Genomic DNA, 15,501 nt, shown 5'->3' with positions numbered 1-15,501 from the left:
CGGGACGCCTGAAATACTCCGCTTGTACAATTCCCCTTTGACTACCGTGAAAGCTTTGGAGCGTCGAATTACTCGCCTTGCCTCAACTGGATCATCAGGTATTTCTTTCCTGAGGATGTACGATATGTAAGGCTGCATTCATGGTATCTGTATCACCATGACCAGGTCCTGATCTTCTTCTTCTTCCTCTTGCTTTTCCTTGGTAGCCCCCGAGGGTTTCTTCTCCTTCTTTTTTTGATTTTGTCGGTTTGGTGGATCTCTCTGTTATCTCCTCCCGAATACACTCGGCGGGACTGGAAGGCATTGCGACCCGATGTTTGCAAGAACGTCGGCTTCGTCGTTGCTTAATCTACTGATATGATTTACTTCGCATCCATCGAACAACTTCTCGAGCTCATTGTACACCTCCTTGTATGCCATCATGCTATCATTGACTGCGTCACATTGGTTCATAACTTGCTGAGCCACCAACTGTGAGTCGCCAAAGATTTTTAGTCGGGTTGCACCGCATGCTTTCGCCATCTTCATCCCGTGTATGAGAGCCTCATATTCTGCTTCATTGTTAGATGCGTTAGGGAACGTCATCCGAAGGATGTACTTCAACTTGTCGCCTTCGGGTGATATGAGTACTACTCTGCGCCTGACCCCTTCTAGTCGTTTGGACCCATCAAAGTTCATGGTCCAGGTCCTCGACAAGTCCGGAGGTCCTGTGTTTTGCAATTCCATCCACTCTGCGATGAAGTCCGGCGAGTACTTGCGACTTGATTGCTTTTCTTTTTCATACGTGATGTCCCGAGGGGAAGTTCTATTCCCCAAAGGGAGACACGACCCGTAGCTTCTGGGTTGTTTAGTATATTTGACAAGGGAGCTTCATTGACCACTATGATCGGGTGTGCCGAAAAATAGTGGCGCAATTTTCGTGCTGTTGTGAACACTCCATATGCTAGCTTTTGGTACCGAGGGTACCTTTGTTTTGAGGGCGACAAAACTTCGCTCACGAAGTATACCGGCACTGTACTCCATGGATTTTCCCTTCTTCTTCTCTTTCGACAACTAACACCGTGCTAACCACTTGGGGTGTGGCTGCAATATACAGCGAGGAGAGGTTCCTTTTCCTTTGGCGCCACCAAGATTGGTGGTGTCGAAATTGTGCGCTTCGAATCCTCGAAAGCTCTGTCGGCCTCTTCGTTCCATTGGAATTTATCTCCTTGCTTTATCAGAGCGTAAAATGGTAACGCTTTTTCTCCCAGCCTGGCGACGAATCTGCTCAAAGCTGCGACTCGCCCAGTTAGCTGCTGTATCTCTTTCAACTTTGTTGGCTTTCTCATTGTTACTATGGCTTGTATTTTGTCGGGATTTGCTTCAATCCCTCTTGCTGAAACTAGAAACCCCAGAAGTTCTCCTGCCGGGACGCCAAAAGAACACTTCGTCGGGTTCAGTTTGAGGCAGAATTTGTCGAGGTTGTCAAAAGTTTCTTTGAGATCCTCGATCAGCGTTGCCCCCTTTTTTGACGTTATGACGACATCATCGATGTATACTTACACATTTTTGCCGATCTGTGTCGCTAAACACTTCTGCATCATCCTCTGATATGTTGCTCCCGCATTTTTTAGACCAAAGGGCATTGTCTTGTAGCAGAACACGCCGTAAGGTGTAATAAACGCTGTTTTGGCTTCATCATCTTCTTTTAATCTGATCTGGTTATAACCAGAGTATGCATCCAAAAAGGAAAGACGTTCACAACCTGCCGTGGAGTCGATGATTTGATCGATCCTTGGGAGGGGAAAGTGATCCTTAGGACAATGTTTATTGAGACACGTAAAGTCGACGCACATGCGAAGGACTGTCGTGTGTTTCTTCGGCACCATCACTGGGTTAGCTACCCATGTGGCTTCTGTAGATATCTCTCTGATAAAACCAGCCTCCTCAAGTCGATTTATTTCTGAAAGCATGGCTTTGCGGTTTGGTTCCGAAAAACGCCGCAAAGGTTGTTTGATTGGTTTCGCTACTGGATCCAAGTTTAAGTGGTGCTCGGCAAGTTCCCTGGGTACTCCTGGCATGTCAGCTGGACACCATGCGAAGATTTTCCAGTTCTCACGGAGGAACTTGACGAGCGCGCTTTCCTATGCGATATCCATGTCGTTTGTAATAGATGTCGTCTTTTTTGGGTCTGTCGGGTGGATCTGCACCTCTTTTGAATTTTTCTCGGTTTTGAAAGTTGATTCTTTGTTTGGCCTTCCAACGTCTGGCAGTACGTCGTAATCAGTCATGCTTTTTGACGCCAAGTACTCAGCTTGCATCCCGAAAGTTTCTGCCAGCCGGTGAAAATCCTTGTCGCACTTATCAGCTAAGGCAAAGCTTCCTTTGACTGTGATTGGTCCCTTTGGTCCAGGCATCCTCCACAACGGGTATGTATAATGTGGCACCGCCATAAATCTAGCATATGCTTGGTCGTCCCAACGGAGCGTGGTATTGCGACGGAAAATCCACGACTTCAAATTCGAGCCTCTCGATTCTATAATTTTCTCGGGTCCCAAAGCCGAACGTCGAGGTTGATCTTCCCTAATGGATAACTTGGTTTCTCCGGTGTGATGCCGTGGAACCTTGTGTCTCGTTGGTTTCAAGTTTGCTAAGGATATGTTCATCTTCCTCAATGTATCCGCATACATAAGGTTTAGGCTGCTGCCGCCGTCTATGAACACTCGAGAGACATCAAATCCTGCGATAACTGCCGGCGAATAAGTGCTGACTGCCCTGGTCGAGGAACTTGCTGCGGGTGATCTGCTATTGTGAAGCCAATATCTTGTCCCGACCAATTAAGGTACTCAACTGTTGGTGGAGGCATTTTCTCTCGCCATAAACACCTGTCGTGAGATTACTTTCGAGCTCTATTGGACGGCCTTCCCTTCGAATCATCGACACCGCTCCGTTGGAGTTAGGATCAATGTAAGGTGGTGGTGGAGGTGCTGCCGCTATTCCGAGCTGATGCCGATTGTCCTCTCGTAATCGCGGGAGGGGGCGGCAAGTGAATCTCGCTTACGGGTTCTCGAGGATTTCTCTCGTGCTGCCCTCGCGTTAGCGTTCTGCGCATATCGCAACATTGCTCGAAAATTTCGACGGTCTTTCCGCAAATGCCCCGATCTGTCTTTTACCGTTCGTTGTCGAGGAAAAAGTGCATCCGGCACGGTCCATTCATCATATCTTCGGGGGACACGAAAGGCCTTGGGAACCTAGGTCCGCTATTTTGCTCGTTGCGTGAATCATCCCTGTTATCACCTCGCTGCTCACTTGCTTCTCCGATAATCATCTCTGTTATTTCCTCCTGTATTTGTCCGAAAACCTGCCGAAATTTGTCCTGGAGCGTCATAGTTCTGGTACTGCCGAGGAAATCTTCGCCTCGGTTGATAGCTTCGACCACGGTCCTCCTCTGGCGACCTGTGTCGTTTGTTGTGGACGGCGTCCTCTCCATCTGCCCATTTATTTGCTATCTCCATTAACGCGGATACTGTCTTTGGATTGGTCCTTCCCAAGTCCTCGACAAAATCTCCACGCCTGACTCCTGCGATAAACGCATCTATTGCTCTCTCGTCAGATATATTTTCTGCCGAGTTTTTGATGATATTCCACCTTTGGATGTACTTTCTCATTGACTCGTCTGGCTTTTGTCGACATGCTCTCAACTCCTCTAACGACGCAGGTTTTTTGCACGTGGATCTGAAGTTCTTGACGAACACATCCTCGAAACTTTCCCGGACTGTCGATGGATCCTCGGAGTGAGTTTCTTTATCCAAGATCGTGCGGCTCCGCTCAAATGCACCTGGATGCTTTGCATAGCTGTTGCCCTGGTTCCTCCCGTGGGCTTCACCGTCTCGAGATAATCGACTAGCCAATCCTCTGGATCTTGAAGGCCGTCGAATTTCTTGAAATTATCGGGTAACTTGAATCCTGAGGGGACTCGAGTTTTTCGGACTCTCCTCGTGAAGCATGGTAAGCCGCACATATCTTCGTCGTTAAGCTCCGGAGATTGTCGATGATCCCTTCTGCTTTGCCGCGCTCTGTCGACCCTTGCTTGTGCTGCTGTGTCTCTTGCTCCACTTGGTCCTTCAGGTGCCGCCGCTGTTGCTGCTGCAGGTCGTGGACTATTTTGCCTTGCTGCTACTTCGGGAGGCGTTGATACAAACGCTGTCCCCATAGCTCCAACTCCTGCTACTGCCATATTGTATAGTGTTTCCCTTGGATCACCTGGAGGTGGTTTAGATGCGAGGATAAAAGCATGTGTCGCCATATACCCAGCTTACGGTGTCTTAGGGATGATGTTTCCTCTTGTATCTATCGACATGAAGGACATGTCGAGGTTTTGGACCAAGTGTTCTCTTTACGCTTCGGGTATGTGTTGCAGCCTTGATCTTGCTCGTTCCGCGCCTCCCCGTGGCTATCACCCGAAGTTCTAGATTGTCGACTTAGATCTGCCCTCCTCCTGCTAGATGCGTAAGCTGCCTCCTTTCTCCTGTTCAACTCAGCTGTCTGTTTTTCCAATTCCCTGGCAGCTCGTGCGAGCCTATATTGATATGCTTGTAGTTCCTCTGGTGTGGCCGTGGTAGCCATTGGTTCTGTACCGTTCATAGCTCTCGCGGCTCGTCCCACGCTGCTTGTGAAAGTTGAACTCGTCTCGCGCCTCTGGCCCGATGTATTTGTTGCCTAGGCCTTGTCGCAGATTGGAGGGATCGACGTATGGATTTCCCAGACTGTCGAAAGCCTCAGATGTTTCCTCTTGATCTTCAATGGCATAAATCTGATGATACATTGTACTCAGATCTATGTTGGGTTTGGTGACATCATCGTTGAGATTGATGAAGACCTCGCCCACTGTGATAGATTTATCGATGAAGTCATAACTGTCGACATCGCTTGAGCCATCGCTTATATGTGAGTCCGCAGATGACTCAAACGACATGTCGTTGAAGATCTTGGCGAGTTTCTCTCTTGTTCTAGTGCTGACGTAGCGTGTCGCCGAGGTTTCTTCTTCTCCTGACTCGGTTGATGATGCATAGCTTGAAAAATCGGAACCGACCGCCGACGATCCCGACGAAATCGGAATTTCGACACGATACGATCCTTCCTTCTCGACGCGAAAGTGAAACCTTCCGAACGTTATCTCCATGGGCTCCGCCAGATACGCATATGCATCCAAATGGGAGGGTGGGTGAGGAACAAAATCGACAAGACCAGCAGCGATCTGTTTACCTCGATCCATTGTGTTGCTTGCGGTTGACGATGTTGAAGATCTTGAGCGTGCCATCGAGATCGGATCCTTACGCCTCTAATTCCCACGAGACGGCGCCAATTGACAAGGTATCGACTTGTCAATGCCTATGGATTGTAGGCTAGGGTTTAGTTGGAAGTAGAGGGCAAGTAGATCTCGAAGGTTTCAGCCGAAAAGTACTCGACGATTATGAAAACTAGGGTTTGCAGACAATGATTCGATTGATTCTTCGTCCCTCGACTCCCCATTTATATAGGAGGTGGAGCCGAGGGATTCGTGCTATACAAGTTACAGAGTCCGGGACGGTTTCTAACTCATCCCGCCAGATTACAAATAACACTCCCTATTAGGCTATTACAACTCTTTAACTTTCCTTGATATATCTTGGGCTCCCGAATCTTCTTATTCTTCGGGTAGTGGGCCTTCAGTAAACCCCGGGTACTATCTTTGGCAGGCCCATTTGGGATGCCTATGTCAGCGGCGGATGTTGGATCTGGCCGCCGCGCGACAACTCGCCGCCCGCGCCGCCGCACCGTCGTCGTCCTCGCGGAACGCCGCGCCCAGGGAGGTGATCAAGCTCGAGGAGAGCAGCGACGACGACATCTACCGGCCGTCGCCTCCACGCGCCGGCGACGCTGGCCAGGGCACGAGCCGCTGGTACGAGGCGCCGCCGCCCCAGGACGACGCCGGCTCCAGCGACGACGACGACGGCGGCGACTACTCGACCTTCTACCGCCATTTCGGCATGTAGGAGTTTTAGTATTAGTTTGCCAATCGCCGAATTCAAATATATGTACGAATTCGGCCTATTTATGTACGAACTCGCCTCTATATGTTAAATATCATTAAATTTTGCTTATGTTTGAACGAATTCGCCTATTTTGTCTGAATTCGTCGTATTGCGTTCCATCCATCCTGGGCTCGCGGCTGGGAAAATGGGCCTCCCCACGCCAAATCTTCCTCTAATCCGGACGAAAATTTCGCCGGATTTGGACGTGGGGAGCCCAAACGAGTGGGGATGCTCTTAGAGAGATAAGGCCGGGTGGCGTTGATTCGATCGGGGTTGGGCGCGCGTGCAGAGTCGCTGGCGTGGGGCGACACATCGAGATCGTCGATGGGTGGATTTTGGGGAAGACAAGGGAGAAGGACAGGGAGATGCAAGGCAGGGCCCGACAGCGGGAAGGCCTCGCGCTGAAGACCAACTCCCAGGTTGTTGTGCGCGCGCGGATATAAGAACTGTGGCGGTGCTCAGATAGAGGAGCTCGAATCTGTTTTGGACGAACGAGTCAGGACAACAATACAGTACATATCTCTTATGCTCTTGCTCCATCTCCATGGGCATGTCTTAGTAAGCTAGTACAGTACTAGTCAATTATAGTCGTGTTATGGTAAAAAAATTATAGTCGTGTTATGGTACGTACTGTACTGTCAACACTCAACAATCTACGGTACCAATCAACGTTGCTCACATTGTTTTTGTAGGTTCTGCGTATACTAGCTAAATGACATGCGTTGTTACGGAACAACAAAAATATGAGGCTGTTTACGGTAGGGACCGGAAAATATTAACCGCTCAATCAACAGATCCGATGGTCCAGTTTAATCAATACTAGTTGTCTTGGAGAGTAGTATTTTTTTTTGGCAGGCAAGAACGTAACACGGACCTTGGCCGTTCCCCTTTCTCCCGTCCACAGGAAAGGCGAACTTTTGGGCGACCCGAAAAAAATGTGCCATAGCATTTCTCACGCATGACTATGGAGAAAAAGTTAGGATATAGATATATTGAATTGTTGTGCTTTATTTGAGTGAAACATTTGGCATAGCATACATTGCATGATCAGCATTGTATTTTCCAATGCTAACGAATCTCTAGTACATATTTTGTGATGAGTAGCAGTAAAGAGGACATCTAAAAAGAACAAAGAGTACATATTTATTGCTACTCGATCAATCTTCTTATGAATATCTTACTAACAAACATGCCATTGTCCAATCGTTCGCCTTGTTACAACTTCTCTTTTTTGTCCCGCTAATAGAAATGAGACACAATAAGAAGTGAGCCTTTCTCAGTTGGTTAGGATGTGGATGTACAATCATCCACCTAGGATCAATTCCCCACGAGCGAAAATTTGGATCCTTAATTTTTTTCAAGAAAAAAATCATTGTCGAGATTTCCCCTACCGCATTCCGTTCAAAGAAGAAGAAGAAGAAGAAGAAGAAGAAGAAGAAGAAGAAGAAGAAGTAGTGAGACACAACAAACAAGCAGTTATAATTAATTTTGTTGCTAGGCCCATCCATTCTATGTTGTATTGCCGCATGCAGCTAAAAGGCTCATCATAAATATGATAACGTACCAAAATTTGGGAGAGACCAGATAGCTCACTGCAAGCCTCTAGCACTAACACACATGGATGGAGACCTTGCATTCTCCACGTCCTTGATTGCAAAACAAAAATAGCCCTGCAAATGAAATAGGTAACACAACTTGAGAAATTTGATGATTTTGTTTATGCAATATGCATGTCTTTGTGGTTTAAAAGGAAGAATCGAACTTGATCCTCAGCTCCTGTCTACTGCCACCTCCCGCTATGGATTGGATCTTATAATGCAACACTATTATCAGGCCACAATGCCATCTGCAGTCATAAGAGACCTTTCGCCTATCACATGTCTACATCGATATTCCTATCAAGTATCAACATCTCAGTTTACAAGACAGAGTTGCATGCCTTCACTATCATGCATGAAGGAAACAGTGCCAACACAACTCATCCATGAAATCAATCTCATTTGCTTTGTGCCACAACCGGTGCGAGTCACCCTCCTTCCTCAACCTGAACAAAGCCAAATTAGGCCAAGCCAAACATAATAAAATTTAGGTTATAACTAGAAGTCCATGAACACATCGCCAAGCTGATTGTTCTTTGTTGTTCCTGACAATTTGGGGGGCATTCCTTACCAGAGCACCCAAATCATTCATCGCCATTGTCCCAGTGCCCACAACATGTCATCACCAGTTATGGACGCCCACAACTGGTCATAGCCGGTCAAGACCCCTTTCACAAAAATGAAGGCCAAATTAGACCAACCAAAAGAAGGTCATTTACTCTACTCTTTAGATCTAGTGAACAAACCGATGATGTTATCTAGAAACTATGGCATCGTTGTCACGGGCGATGGCCTGCACCTCCATGGCCGCCTGAAGATTCTTCAGGTATGGTAATGCCTGCAATGAAACGGCGATCAAGTGGGCACATCCCAGGGTAGGGTCCTCTCATGTGCTCTTCACCAAAGGTGAAGTGGGAGTCAAAACCTATTTCCGTGATAGATGATGGAGGACTTTGAGGGAGACAACATTATGGCCACCAACGACGGGCCATCCCTCAACAAGGGTGTCCTCATGTATCGATTATTCCGCTTAACTCAGGGTCAAAATTGCGAAAGTGGCAACCACAGATCCATGAGGTAGGCCAGGTTGATTTCCAAATAACTACGGGGCTAAAATGCAAAATTGAGCGACATACGTACCGTCGCATCGTAATTTAATATTATCTCCGTTCCAAATTAATTAATATATTTTCTCTTTGTAACAAATTAATTGACACAACTAAATTTGTCTAGATACGGATGTGCATATCTAGATACATTTTTCTCTTTGGAACGGAGATAGTCTCTAATCAGCCCTGCTCTTGCTGTCTAGGAGTAGTACAATTGGTACCAATAATGCTATACTTGCTATGATCAGGAGGCTAGTTTTTTTGGCGTAGATAAATTGACAAGTCCTGCGTGGGCATGCATGCATCTATTATTATCATGTTTAAGGCTAACCACACGAACCATGCTTCTATGATGGTTCATAAGCTCACTCAATTTCCACAAATACCAATTTTGCTTTAACCTTTCTAAGCTGTTTTTGTCGGGCAAAAGCAGTCGTGGTTATAGGGGTACCGACCAAATACAGCAAATCATCCATACCCCTGATAATTAGCCCCAAAACAAGTTGGGCGCTAGCTTTAACTCCTCGAGCCTGTCCATGCATGCAAACCCTGGCACACCTGCGTATGATGGAATGGATCTCCCCATGCAGCCCTCGTCAATCACTTTCGCCGCGAAAAGACGCACATGCATATGCACGTCGACGTCGAGACTAGATCGACCAAGCTTGAGGAAGCCAATCCAATCAATTCGTCACGCGAGGGAGGATTACGGAAGACTTTTTTTCCGATAGATGGAGATTACGAGAGAACCGAGCTAAAACTAATCCCGGCATGCCGGCTCGGCCTCGGCATACCACGTCTTTAGCCCTAGCAGAGAGTAGCGGTGGACCACGCCTGGTCTCAGGCGATCTCCGAAAGCTATAGCCGAAGGGCCGAAAGATCGGAGGCGAGATTGAGAGACCCGCTGGGATCGATCGATCGCCTCGGGAATTGGCTCGCACGCAGCACGGATTTCCCGTGCACGACGCGCTCGGGAACGCCCAAAGGCCGGAAAGCCGGCAGCGGACGAGCGTCCGGCGCCACGACCGACGCCAGCAACGACCGGCCGGCGATGCAACGGGCGCGAGCACATCGATCGCAATCCGGTGGGAGCCATTATTCAAACGGCATTGGGGAAGCCTAAAAAACGCGGCAAAGCAAAGGGAACTAGGTGGCTTTCCGGAGCGGCCGCTCGTGATCTCATTCCGGCTGCCCGGCCCTGCCGGAATATAATTGGTATCTGCTGGCCGGAGGACGCCCCAAAAGTGTGACATCTTCCTCAACTTTTCAGGAGGTCGCCGGAAAGTTTTCATCAACGGGCCGGCGTTCGATAGATCGGTGGTGGTGGATGAAGGCACTCCGGAACAAGCCGGATCGATCGACGGCGAGTCACGCGAAACAGGATCGAGTGCATGCCCTGGCCTTGATTTCCCGAGGGCACGTACGTACTGCATGTTTACCTTAATTATGTGGTGCCGTGTGTACGGTTTTGGATGAACCCTACCACCCTTTTCCTTGCTGATGTGAGTGTGTGCATGCAAAGCTAGCGGACAGGAATTCAGCTGAATCGAGTGTCATGCACGTACGGTGCCTGCGTTTTGCATCAACTTGTATGCATGTCTTGGTATGATTGGGCGTGTCTAGTTGGTGCGGTCTGTGATTGTCGTTAAAAATCCAGTAAAGATCACAAAACCAGAACTATTAGGGCTAGGGCTTCACACACAAAATAACATAATCGATCAAAGAAAATTAGCTTGATGGATTTTTCCTAAGCATAGATACGCCTACATAGGGGTGTAAATGGTACGGATAATTTCCGCTCCAGATCCGCATTCAAATCCATTTTTCAGGATATGATAAACACTTATAGGAATTCGTTGGATATGCAGATATAATATTGATAATATCCGATGGATACGAATTCTCCAGTTTTTTTTTGCGGATTATCAAAGGTCCTCAAGGGGGATTATCCGATAAAATTAGTCCAACTCCAAATTACCAGACAAAGATTGGCCCAACAATCATGCTACCTCCTCTCACCATGTCATCCTAGTATCAATATTGCACATTTACACTATTATTGTTGCTCATTATTAATGTGGACAGCTATCTTTGGATTATTATGATGTTGTGGCATCACGTAAATTGTTGTGTTGTACTAACATGTGTACATATATGGCTATAGTCTAGTCGCACACTCTCTCTCCTCACGTTTTCTTATACAAAAGAAATAAAATCCTAATTTTACGTTATATTTTTTCAATTATCCGTTTATGATCTGAGTCTGCACCAAATCCACTCCATATCCGCAATCCGATAGAATCCACATTCGAATCTTCATCCGACCATTATATGCTCCGATCCAAATCCTCAAAACAATTGTGGTAAAGGATATGAAAATAGCAATATATGATCTGTTTACACCGCTGCACCTAAACCCTCAATCATTTTACACATCTTTGGTGTAAAAAAAATATTGAAAAAATATGTCGTCCAATAGATAATAAGTGTCGTTGATTTAATACACCTTAGTACAACTTTGCCCTAAATAAAAGAAACTTGTTGTAGATCAGAGGAACTAGAATAGTTATATAAATCTTTGAATTTAAAGGTTAATAGGGTGTGCTATATGCGAAAAACAAAAAAAGATAACATTCCAATAATTTTATATTTGCTTCAACTTATTATTTTTTTGTAGGTCACATACGATAAGTTTTCCCTTTAAATATTTTTCATGACATAATATAATCTTGTACTACACAACTTTTTTTAATGTTGATTGAGTGTAAAAATAAGAATTTTAAGATAGTGGGGGTGTACATGGCATTGTGCTCACTCACAACTTTTTCTAGTTAAAATCACAACTTATATATTTTATAATAAAATCCAAATATCACATTTAATGAATTAACACCATTTATGAGAATCTGGGCCATAAGTAAAATGCCATGTGGCAAATGGGGCAATTTATTTCCCTTTTTGTCATACCAGACCAGGGTTGTACTTGAATCGAATAGTTCAGAAATGTCTTCAAGTTATTTTTGTAACCAGGCTTGAACAAAACATAACTTTTTTCGATGGGACTTGAAATCAAAACTTAGTTTTAAAATTGTTTAAAACGTAATTAGAACTACACTTAGTGAGTAAACCTGAAAATTTGAGCTCTTCTATTTTTCAAAAATCTTTCATTAGTTTATATAGATGGAACGGGAAAACTAGAAATATTTTGAGCTCATTTAACCTAGCCATTTGGAAGTTTGTGTAACTTTTAGATAAAAGCCGTAATTTTTTTTTATATAAATATGGCATAAGGATAGTAATTCTACCCATCAATTATCTTGGATTAAACTACTTGGGGTTTTCCAAAATTTGTAAGAACATGAATTTTTTAACAAAGTTTGGTTGAACGTTAGGAAAAGACCGAAAAAATCCAACCAACTAGGCAACTCAAACATTCGAAGATTAATTGCTTGCTACATGTTACTTGAATTACTACATTTATAAAGTTTATTTCTTTTGTATAGATTTTGGCCGAAAGTCGCAAATTGTTGAAAAAAAATCAAAAATCCTTTTCAAGCCTATCTATGTCCAGAGTGTAGGAAAAAATCTGAGAGAAGAACCTCCTCTTCCACCTCATACCTGATTGAAAGGGCGTCAGCTAAGGCCATGTACAATGCAAGGTTCTTAGTGAGGTGCTTAAAAATAAACCAAGTTTTTTTTATTAAGCACTAGTGCTTATTTGTATAGGGGCTTAGTTAGGCATCTATCTAGTGTAAATAAGCGTCGTGCTTAGTCAAAAATTGGTTTATATTGTTAAGCATCTTTCTAAGCACTCCCCATTGTACATATGCCCTAACTAAGTCGTTAGATTTCAATCCTCTGAAACAACCTATCAAAAGTTATGGCTTTCTGATAATATTACTTTGGGTGCGGTTTTGCGAAACCTAGCTTAGTCCCAATATTTTTTAATAAATCGGAAAACAAAATTGAAAGATTGCATGCATGGTCTGCAGCAGCTCGAGAATTTGCACCACGAACTTGCATAATCTCATATCCAATCAAATAATTTGATCTACACATACGCAGATATCATGCTTAGGTAGAAAATTTATTTTGGAGTTATTTTTGTGAGACTGTGGACACGTGGGAGGCACTGAAAATTTTGGACGGCCGGTAGTACTGACGATCGAGACTATAGATGGATCGGTCATCGCGGTGTGTTGATGTTTGTCTAAAACAGAGAAACCGGCATATGTAGCATGTTACTGCCCTGACATCTCATTTGAATTTCATGGCCGATCACATTCACACCTTGAATTTGCCAAGCACGTACAACTGACAGGTTTGACAACAACCACATATAGCAAATCTCCACGCGCACAGCTACCAAATAATTAAGTAACGTGCAAGTGCATCGTAAAATACTGGAGTAGAATAGATGAAGTAAATTTGGGAAATTGGCATCCGCCATGGTGGCAGGTGACTGACTTTGCCATGAGAAAAATGCAAATCTGTCTTGTTGCTATTTAACTTGTTCATCAGCTATGAAGAACTATATTGTATGCACAGGTCGGCACTTCGATTGGGTTATCCTAGAGCAGACGAGCGAACTCCAAAACGAGATTGTCCATGCATGATGAGCCTGGTCCTCACCACGATTCTCTTCGACCAGTCGCGACCTATGCAAGGAGCCAGAGATCTCTATGGAGTATGGAATAATGAACCCCAAAATCGATCGAGCAGGGGCTGATCGATCTCATGCATTCTAAGACATGACACTACAGGAATGGAGCTATATGCCGAGGGCCGTGAACCCTCGGCGTAGGCTGCTTTGGCCGTCGGCGTAGGCTACGCCGAGGGCCGCCCTCGGCATAGCTCCTCGGCATGTAGCTCCCTCGGCAAAGCAACTATCGCCGTCGGCGTAGCCCGGCCCTCGGCGTAGCATGCTATGCCGACGGCAAAACCCTCGGCATAGACTTTTAAAAAATTCAAATTTCCATTTTCCGAAAAATAAAAAAAAAAAATTCGAAAAAAAAAATATTTTTTTCTATATGCCGACGGTAAAACCCTAGGCATAGACTTTTAAAAATTTTGAAATTTTAATTTCTTTTACACAATTTTTTTTCTTTTTTTCTTTTTTTTTTCTTTTTTTTCTTTGACCCAATACACTTTTAACTCTAACTACAGTTAATCTTAGGTCAAATTACAATCATGGTTAAACTTCCCAGTCGGTCACCCATCCTCACACTACTCCAGCCTCAGCACGCTTAACTTCTTGGTTCCATTCGGATAAGCTTCCGTTATAGAATTGACAACTCTTGCTGATAATAATAGCATATCAACCCTATTAACCCTTGAACCGTGATGCACACCTCTTTATTTTGGAAAATCCCAAACAATTACTTAAGTAGACAACAATGAATATATAAGTAATAATAATATTAAATTCAAATAACAAAAAAATGATTTTATTTTTTGGTCTTTTTTCTATTTAATATGGAATAATTAATATCTTTAAATCGGAAAATCGAAATTCCACAAATAATATGTCTAAATCGATCAGAAAAATGAGAGGAATCTAAATATAACATCCATATCATCATTTGAACCTTAAAATTAGAGGAATCCAAATATGACTCCCAATTTTCCATGTGGCCAAAACTGCCTCTGGAGATGCGAAATGGCCGTATCGGGCGGGCTGGTGCACCGTTCGCTAACACGCTAAATGGACAAAAATTAGCACATAAAGTGATGTGTTATAGACCTAAAAACATTTTTTGCGGAATTTATTGAGCGATGGAAAGTGTACCCCTAGTTCAAATTCGGTCGGCTTCCAGCGGTTCTGGCGGGACATCGCAGAATCCGCATGGATTCCCGTATAGCTAGAGAGTACATATGGCATGTGATATATGATGCGGAGGCGGTGTCCTACCACTACGCGGAGGTCTCGCTCAATACTAAAATGCGTCTCATGTAGCCGCTTCACAAAAAACCCGTTTTGGCACCCCGAAAATGAAAAAACCATCACCCATGGGTCGGATTGGAAATCCGCTCCCGGGGCCTTGCTTCCCATCCCAGGGACCACGCACGTGCCAAATATGGCCTCGTTCCGACAAACTATGTGGTGTCACGGGCCGTTTCCTACTCATTTGCCCTAAAAGCCATAGAACTCCCGACGTGATAGCCCTCGTTTGTGAAGGGTTTTCCAAAATAATTGCCGTATCCTAATTCTGACTTTTGGAGTGGTTACTAGGACACATAAAATGACGCCATGCGGCTCCGCGGGATTTTCTGACTTCGTTTAAATTGCCATTTGACCAAAACGGGACCCCACGGAGATGCGGTATGGCCGCATCGGGCGCGCTGGTGCCCCCGTTTACCATCGCGCTAAACGGAAAAAAATTCACACATAAAGTGATATGTCCTAGAACTAAAAACATTTTTCCCGGAATTTATTGAGCGATGGAAAGTGTACCCCTAGTTCAAATCATGTCACTTTCCAATGGATTCGGCGGACACCGCAGAAGCCGCATGAATTCCCGCATAGCTAGCACGTACATATGCCATGTGATATATGGTGCGGAGGCGGTGTCCTACCACTACGCGGAGGTCTCGCGTAATACTAAAATGCATCCCATGTAGCCGCTTCACAAAAAAACCCGTTTTGGCACCCCGAAAATGAAAAAACCATCACCCATGGGTCGGATTGGAAATCCGCTCCCGGGACCTTGCTTCCCATCCCAGGGACCACGCACGTGCTAA

This window comes from Lolium rigidum, chromosome 6 (genome assembly GCF_022539505.1).
Source record: "Lolium rigidum isolate FL_2022 chromosome 6, APGP_CSIRO_Lrig_0.1, whole genome shotgun sequence".
NCBI lineage: Eukaryota > Viridiplantae > Streptophyta > Magnoliopsida > Poales > Poaceae > Lolium > Lolium rigidum.
Note: the sequence above shows the minus strand (reverse complement) of the source record.